The sequence below is a fragment of the Carcharhinus amblyrhynchos genome, chromosome 15 (genome assembly GCF_965287045.1).
Source record: "Carcharhinus amblyrhynchos chromosome 15, sCarAmb.v2.hapA, whole genome shotgun sequence".
Classification (NCBI taxonomy): Eukaryota; Metazoa; Chordata; class Chondrichthyes; order Carcharhiniformes; family Carcharhinidae; genus Carcharhinus; species Carcharhinus amblyrhynchos.
In genome coordinates, this window is record NC_137338.1 from 40,556,241 (window position 1) to 40,566,102 (window position 9,862).

Below are 9,862 nucleotides of genomic sequence, written 5' to 3' on the forward strand. Positions count from 1 at the left end.
ACTAAAGCTGGATTAGGCAGGAATTGGTGGCTGTTGATTGGCAGAGGCTGTTCGAGGATAAATCCACGTCTGGCACGTGGGAGTCTTTCAAGGAGCAGTTGATAGGGCTGCAGGACAGGCATGTGCCTGTGAAAAGAAAGGATAGGAAAGGTAAGATTCAAGAGCTGTGGATAACCAGGGAAATTGAGTGTCTGATCAAAAAGAAAAAAGAGGCGTACGTTAGGTCCAGGCAGCTAAAAACAGAGTACTGGAGGAACACAGACAAAGTAGGAAAGAACTTAAACAGGGAGTTAGAAGGACAAAAAGGGGTCATGAAATGCCATTGGCAGACAGGATTAAGGAGAATCCTAAGGCATTTTATTCATACATTAGGAACAAGAGAGTTGTCAGGGAAAAAAATCGGACCCCTCAGGGATAAAGGAGGGAAATTATGCTTGGAGCCCAAGGAAGTAGATGAGATCCTAAATGAATACTTTGCATCTGTATTCACAAAGGAGAGGAACATGTTGATTTGGAGTGTTTCAGAGGGATGTGTTGACCCGTTGGAGAAAATCTCAATTACAAAGGAGGAAGTGTTAGGTTTTCTAGAGAACATTAAGACAGACAAATCCCCAGGGCCTGATAGATGCTATCCTAGACTGCTCAGAGAAACGAGAGAGGAAATTGCTGGGCCTCTAACAGAAATTTTTGTCTCTTCACTGGACACAGGTGAGGTCCCAGAGGATTGGAGGACAGCAAATGTAGTCCCGTTATTTAAGAAGGGTAGCAAGGATAACCCGGGTAATAGTAGGCCGGTGAGCTTGACGTCTGTGGTAGGGAAATTGTTGGAGAGGATTCTTAGAGATAGGGTGAATGCACATTTAGAATGGAATAATCTCATTAGCGACAGACAGCATGGTTTTGTAAGAGGAAGGTCATGCCTCACAAATTTGGTTGAGTTTTTTGAGGAGGTGACAAAAACGATCGACGAGGGAAGGACCGTGAATGTCTATATGGATTTTAATGAAGTGTTTGACAAAGTCCCTCGTGGCAGGTTGGTACAGAAGGTTATATCTCAAGGGATAAAAGGACAGCTAGCTAGATGGGTGGAGAATGACTTGGCCATAGAAGACAAAGGGTAGCAGTGGGAGGGTCTTTTTCCAGCTGGAGGTCTGTGACTAGTGGTGTTCTGCAGGGCTCTGTACTGGGACCTCTGCTGTTTGTGATATATATAAATGATTTGGAAGAAGGTGTAACTGGTGTGATTAGTAATTTTGCGGATGGCACAAAGATGGCTGGACTTGCGGATAGTGATGAACATTGTCAGAGAATACAGCAGGATATAGATAGGCTGGAAAATTGGGCAGAGAAATGGCAGATGAAATTCAGATAAATGCGAAGTGATGCATTTTGGTAGAACTAATGTAGGGGGGAGCTATACAATAAATGGCAAAACCATCAGGAGTATAGACACACAGATGGACCTGGGTGTGCAGGTCCACAGATCCTTAAAGGTGGCAACACAGGTAGAGAAGATGGTGAAGAAGGCATATGGCATGCTTGCCTTTACAGGACAGGGCATAGAGTATAAAAGTTGGCATATGATATTGCAGCTATATAGAATGTTGGTTAGGCCACATTTGGAATACTGCATCCAGTTCTGGTCGCCTTGCCACACTACCAGAAGGATGTGGAAGCTTTGGAGAGAGTACAGAAAAGGTTTACCAGGATGTTGCCTGGTATGGAGGGTCTTAACTATGAGGAGAGATTGGGTAAACTGGGGTTGTTATCCCTGGAGAGACGAAGGATGAGGGGCGACCTAATAGAGGTGTATATAATTATGAAGGGCATAGGTAGGGTGAACCCTGGGAAACTTTTTCCCAGGTCGGAGGTGACGAACACATGGGGTCACAGGTTCAAAGTGAGGGGGGCAAGGTTTAATACAGATGTCAGAGGGACATATTTTACACAGAGGGTGGTGGGGGCCTGGAATGCACTGCCAAGCAAGGTGGTAGAGGTGGACATGCTGGGATCGTTTAAGACTTATCTGGATAGCCACATGAACAGACTGGGAATGGAGGGATACAAACGAGCAGTCTAATTGGAAGCATGAGTGGCGCAGGCTTGGAGGGCCAAAGAGCCCATTTCCTTTGCTGTATTGTTCTTTGTTCCTTTATAGTCTGAATAATTTCTAAGGAAATTATGATGCATGACTAACTATGTATAACTGATGTATGAAATACTCTCTGATCAAGATTTATCTTTAAAAATATAAACCCAACCTCAAGATGGTATATGTCACAGTAAATCATTGAGACTAAAATGTTATTGGGGCTTCAGTTATGTGGAGACACAGAAGCTGGGGCTGTTCTCCCTAGAGCAGAGAGTGATGAGATGAACTTTGACTGAGGTGTTCAAAATCATGACTATTTTTATTAGAGTTAAAAATGGAAAACTATTTCCAGTGGCAGAGATAAGGGTTGGTAACCAGAAGAGACAGATTTAAGGTGAACCAGAGGTAAAATGAAGAAACGTTTCTTCTTACACATTTCTTCTTATCTGAAATGCATTATGTGAAAAGGTGATGGAAGTAGATTTGATAGAAATCATTTAAAACCAAATTATCTAAACATTTGAAAGGGAGAAATTTAAATTACTATGGGAGAAAGAGCAGGGGCAGTGCAATTAATGGGATAGACTGACCAAAGAGCTAGCGCAGACATGAAGGAACAGGCCAGTCTGCCATCTCTCACTGAGATCAGGGCTGATCTGCAAACTAACTCCATATAGTAAGAAGTCTCACAACACTAGGTTAAAGTCCAACAAACTTATTTGATAGTAAACTCACAAGCTTTCGGTGTTTGCCCCTTCATCAGGTGAATGGAGAGTTCTGGCCTCAGACAGAGCACACAGAGTTTACAGATTACTGATTAGAATGCGAGTCTTTACAACTAACCTGCCATTCAAGTCTTAAAGATGCAGACAATGTGAGTGGAAAGAGCATTAGGCATAGGTTAAAGAGATGTGTATTGTCTCCAGACAGTAGTGAGGTTTTGCAAACCCAGGCAAGTCATGGGGGGTTACAAATAGTGCGACATGAACCCAAGATCCTGTTTGAGACCGTCCTCATGTGTGCAGAACTTGGCTATCAGTCTCTGCTCAGCGACTCTGCCCTGTCGTGTGTCGTGAAGGCCGCCTTGGCGAACGCTTACCTGAAGATCAGAGGTCGAATGCCCATGACCGCTGAAGTGTTGGCGAACACTTCAGTGGTGACGGGCATTCAGCCTCTGACCTTCGGGTAAGTGTTCGCCAAGGCAGCCTTCATGACACACAACAGCGCAGTGTCGCTGAGCAGAGACTGATGGCCAAGTTCCGCACACGCGAGGATGGTCTCAACCGGGATCTTGGTTCATGTCGCACTATTTGTAACCCCCATCACTTGTCTGGGTTTGCAAAACCTCACTTACTGTACTGTCTGGAGATAATACACATCTCTTTAACCTATGCCTAATGCTCTTTCCACTCACATTGTCTGTATCTTTAAGATTTGAAGAGCAGGTTAGTTGTAAAGACTTGCATTCTAATCAGTAATCTGAAAACTGTGTGTGCTGTTATATGCTCTATTCACCTGATGAAGGGACAAACCGCGAAAGCTTGTGAGTTTACTATCAAATAAATTGGTTGGACTTTAACCTGGTGTTGTGAGACTTCTTACTGTGTTTACCCCAGTCCAACACTGGCATCTCCACACCTAACTCCATATAGCCATTTTTGTCCCATGTTGCACTCCAAAAGAGCAGAAACTGATAGCTAAGTTCTGCACGCACAAGGTTGGTCTAAACCAGGATCTTGGGTTCAAGTCACATTACATGTAACCCCCGCCATTTGGCCCGAGCTTGCAAAATCCTCCTACTGTCCTGGCTTGAGACAGTTCACATCTCTTTAAGCTGTGATTATTCCTCTCTCCACCCGCACTCTCTGTACCTGCAAAGACTTGATCTCTGTGAAGACTCGCATTCCAACCATTATCTTGCAATTGTGTCTCTGCCTATATATGCTGTGGTTGTGAACCCACCTCTCCACTCACCTGATGAAGGAGCAGTGCTCTGAAAACTTGCAATTCCAAATAAACCTGTTGGAATTTAACTTGGAGTTGTGAGACTTCTTACTGTGACCACTCCAAAGATGTGCAGGGTAGGTTGACAGGCCATGCTAAGTTGTCCCTTAGTGTCAGAGAGATTAGCAGGGTAAATACGTTGGGTTACGACTGGATGAAATTGTTATCAGTGCAGGCTTGATGGGCCGAATGCCCTCCTTCTGCACTTTGGGATTCTATGATCTTTTGATACCTTTCGCTAATAAAAATCTCACAGATTTAAAATTAACAATTGATCTAACGTCAGTTGTCATTTACAGAATATAAATCCAAACTTATACCATCTTTGTATGAAGAAGTCTTTCCTAATTTCACTCGTGAATGATCAGGATATATTTTGACGTGGTCCTATATTCCTATACTCCAACTGGAGGAAGTAGTTTATCTCAATCTATCCTATCTTTTAGACAATGGACTGAAGGACACTATGCTGTATCTTTTGATGATTTGTACTTGTAAAATTTATGAATTTATCTTTAATTTTAAAAACAAGAAATGCTGGAATTAAACTAGATTAATCAGGATTGAGAAAGGGATCTGCAGGTATGTTAACATTTTCAAAAGAGCACATTTGCAAGAACGAGTGACGTTTCTGAATTCTGAGTAAAGGATGTCCCAAATAAAGTAGCAACCTGTAATCTCAGATGATCACTGATTAGTTATACATTTTCAATATTTTAAATGTTTTACATTTTTGGTAAGATTTTTGTACATCTAATATTGGAAATCTTATTTTGGATTGGAGGTAGGAAACAGGAAAACATTTTTCATATAAAACAGGGTTTTAGTAAATGAGTAAACTCAGGCCCTTTGGCCCTCGATGTTGTGCCGAGCTTTGTCCGAACCCAAGATCAAGCTATCCCACTCCCTATCATTCTAGTGTGCTCCATGTGCCTATCCAATAACTGCTTGAAAGTTCCTAAAGTGTCCAACTCCACTACCACAGCAGGCAGTGCATTCCACACCCCAACCTCTCTCTGAGTAAAGAATCTACCTTGGACATTCCTCCTGTATCTCCCACCATGAACCTTATAGTTATGCCCCCTTGTAACAGCTACATCCACCTGAGGAAATAGTCTCTGAACGTCCACTCTATCTATCCCCCTCATCATCATATAAACTTCTATTAAGTTGCCTCTCGTCCTCCTCCGCTCTAAAGAGAAAAGCCCCAGCTTCCTCAACCTTCCCTTGTAAGACCTACCCTTCAATCCAGGCAGCATCCTAGTAAATCTTCTCTGCACTCTCTCCAATGCTTCCACGTCCTTCTTATAGTGAGGTGACCAGAACTGCACACTATATTCCAAACGTGGTCTCACCAAGGTCCTGTATAGTTGCAGCATAACCCCATGACTCTTCAACTCAAACCCCGTTAATAAACGCTAACACGCTATAAGCCTTCTTCATGGCTCTATTCACTTGAATGGCAACCTTCAGAGATCTGTGGATATGGACCCCAAGATCTCTCTATTCCTCCACATTCCTCAGAACCCTGCTGTAATCCACAATCAAGTTTGTCCTACCAAAATGAAATACCTCGCACTTATCAGGGTTAAACTCCATCTGCCGCTTTTCGGCCCAGCTCTGCATCCTATCAATGTCTCTTTGCAGCCTACAAGAGCCCTCCACCTCATCCACTACTCCACCAATCTTGGTGTCATCAGCAAATTTACTAACCTTCAGCCCCCTCTTCCAAGTAATTGATAAAAATCACAAATAGCACTGATCCCTGTGGTACACCATTGGTAACTGGCCTCCAATTGAAAATTTTCCCTCCACCATCACCCTCTGTCTTCTATGAGATATGATGTAGAGATGCCGGCATTGGACTGGGGTAAACACAGTAAGAAGTCTCACAACACCAGGTCAAAGTCCAAGCTATTTATTTGATAGTAATCCACAAGCTTTTGGAAACGGTGTTCCTTCGTCAGATGTGTGGAAGGTTTGGACCTCACTGTGTGGAACCTTCCACACACCTGACGAAGGAACACCGTTTCTGAAAGCTTGTGGGATTACTATCAAATAAATTGGTTGGACTTTAACCTGGTGTTGTGAGACTTCTTACTGTATTCTATGAGATAGCCAATTAATTATCCAATTGGCCAAGTTTCCTTCTATCCCACAGCTCCTTACCTTCTTCATGAGTCTGACGTGGGGAATCTTATTAAACACCTTACTAAAATCCATGTATACAACATCAACTGCTCTACCTTCATCTACACACTTAGTTACCTCCTCAAAGAATTGAATCAAATTTGTGAGGCAAACTTACCACTCATGAATCCGTGCTGACTACCCCGGATTCAGCTGCATCTTTCCAAATGGTAATAAATCGTATTCCTCAAGACCTTTTCCATTAACTTACCGACCACCGAAGTAAGATTAACTGGCCTATAATTACCCAGGATCATTCCTATCATCTTTCTTGAAGAGAGAAACAACATTCACTACTCTCCAGTCCTCTGGCACAATCCCCGTGGACAGTGAGGACCCAAAGATCAAAGCTAAAGGCTCTGCAATCTCATCCCTTGCCTCCCAAAGTATCCTAGGATGTATCCCATCTGGCCCAGGGGACCTATCGACCCTCAGGTTTTTCAAAATTGCTAATACATCTTCTCTTAGAACATCTACCTCCTCTATCCTATCAGCCTGTATCACACTTTCATCCTCAAAAGTGTGCCCCCCCCCGCCCCTTAGTGAACACTGAAGAAAAGTATTCATTCAACGCCTCACCTATCTCTTCTGACTCTATGCACAAGTTCCCACTACTATCCTCGACCAGCCCTAACCTCACCCTGGTCATTCTTTTATTTCTCACACAAGAGTAAAAAGCCTTGGGGGCCAAAAGTAAAAAGCCAAGGAGGACGAGTCCACCTTGTTCTCTTTTTTTCACCCCACTAGCTTCCACATTTAAAGAATCATCCCTCCGCCATTTCCAGTACAATGCTGCCATGAAACACATTTCCCTCTCATCACCACCCTCCCCCTCCCCACAGTTAGCACAGTCAGCATTCTGCAGGAAACATTCCCTTTATGACAACTGGTCCACTCCATCACACCCAACTCTCCATTCCCTTCCCACTGCACTTCCCCTTCAATTACAGAAGGTCCAATATTTCTGTCTCTTCTCTCTCCTCATTGTTCAAGGCCTCAGACACTCCTTTACATTAAGCAGCTTTTCATTTTGCAATTCCTTCAGTTTGGCCTATTGTATTCACTATTACCAATGTGGTCTTCTCTATGTTGGGGACACTAAATTCAGACTGGGTGACTGCTTTGTGAAACGCTTGCACTCAATCAGCAAACATGACCCTCTTGCTTGCCATTTTAACTCACCACCTTGCTCTAATGTTCACTCTATCCTTGGCCTGTTCCAATACCCCAGTGAAGCCTGGCTAAAGCTGGGGCAGCAGCATCTCAACTTCCAGTTAAACATGTTGTGGCCCTCAAGGCTCAATGTTGAGTTTGGCAGCTTTAGATTTCGAACTTTGAATTCCATCTTAAATCCGCTTTTTAAAAAATATCCCATCCATGTATTGTCTTAATGCAAACACCCCAACCCCCCTCTCACATCAGGACCATCTGTCTTTTGTTCTTAAAGTTGCTACTTTTCGTTGCAGTTTCTAGCTCTAACACATCTCTCCCTTCCCTCAGTTTGATGAAAAGTCAAGACTCAAAACATTAATTCTCTTTTTCTCCTAATAGATGCTGGCACACCTACTGAATTTTTCTAGGATCCTCTTGTTCTTGCTTCAGACTCCAGCATCCACAGTATTTTGCTTATTTTAATATTTAATTATAGTGGTTTATGTTCGGTTTTATCCTCCATTCAAGCAGTACTCTTAATTGCCTGCTAAGCTGCCATGTTTATCCCTTTCTCTTCAACCACCTATTATTAGACGCCTCTGCTTCAGTCTGTCATGCATTCCATACCCTCACACTCCTCTTAAAAATCCTCCACCTAAATCTAACATCCAATCATCTCTACATCCACTTATTCTAAAATTTTCATCCTGTTTTTAGTTACTTTGTCCATTCTTTCAGAATTTTGAACACTTCCATGAAATCACCTTTTCTCTGATGAGAACAGTTTTGTAATATCTTTGCAGGACAGAAAAGAGAGCATGTGCCACATGTAAAGTCAAGTACCGAACTGAAAGGCAAGGTTATACCAGTTTGACTGTGCAAGTTGCCTTGAGGGTGCAATTACATTCCTTCGTCCTAAATGAAGAAATTATGCAAAAGTTCAAATTCAAAACAAATTGTATACATTTCTTCTTTTTCATTTTTTTTTACAAATCCAACCTACCCACTTGTTTCCTATTCCTAAGAGGGCAGCTTCTTTCTAAATTTCCAGATCTGGGGTGGGGGGTGGGGGGGGGGTTGCAAAATAATCGTTGGGGTTAATAATAATATCCACTCACATTGACTGTGCCTTTAACCCTTGATTACCTGCAAAGACTCACTTTCCAACCATTATTTTGTCAATTGAGTTTGTTCTTCATATACCCTGTCTGTGAACAGAAGTCCCACTCAGCTGATGAAGCAACAGTGCTCCGAAAGCTTGTGGCTTGTGCTACCAAATAAACCTGTTGGACTTTAACTGGTATTGTGAGACTTTTACTGTACAATCCTGCTGGCCATTTTCATGATTGCAAAAGAACTGATGGTGGCTTATTTTCTCCAGGTTGAAATGTTCAGTATATTGGCCTTATATTCTTGAATTGGTTTTGCCAGCTTCACTAAACATCTGAGGGTACTTGGCACCATCATGCCATCTTGTGTTGTGAATTTTGCTTCTGTGAAAAATGTTTGTTCCAATTGAACTGAAATGCTACTAACCAGTTTTTCCTAACAAAACCAGTTTTTCACCCTTCACCACATGATGGGCGGTTTTTCATATTACTGCATGCATGTGACTGGAACCAACATGCTTCTTATTATGGGAATCTTCTTTCCTCCATAATCTTCTCATTCTAAGTGTAATTGCTCTAGCTGCCAACAACTTTTGACAGTTTAGCAATTCAGAATCACACTAATGGATGCACCCTTGTCAATCTCCATGTTTACTAGAGTTCCAACCAACAATACTTGGCCTACAATATCCTACAAATTTCCACTGGACACCTTTGTAGTTCAGATGGTATGAACTGACTCCAGGTTGACTTGGTGCTGTTCAACAATTCTATGAAATAACTGCCATTACCTCCAGAGAATGGTGCCTGTTAACCTTCTTACGACATGTCTTGGCAAGGTGATCCTGCTTCTTGCAGCTGTAGCATTCTGCTCAATGTTGGCCTAAGCACTGGTAACAGGACCTTTTAGTACTTCTGCTAACACTAACTACTGTCGTTGAAGCCTTCTGCTTACTCAGTTTCAACTTATTTATGTCAGCAGATAACTGATAGTTGTTAATTCTGACCTTTCAAGTCATATTCTACTATGTCCATGGACATTGTTGTTTGGTGAATTATGCTGTAAGGTAACTTTGGCAACATCAGCAACTTCCTACAAATGCATTCACTTTTAAACCACAGAGATCTGTGGTTCTCTTGAAATTCTCCAAAATTACAGTGAATGGACAGCTGTCTCAAATCACAATAAAGTCCCTAATTCTCTCATCAGGCAACTTATACCTGGTTCCAAAATATATAGCTTTCTATATATCCTACAGTGGTTTGGGATTATAATACTGCTCAAGTTTATAAAAATGTCTGACAGTGCCATATC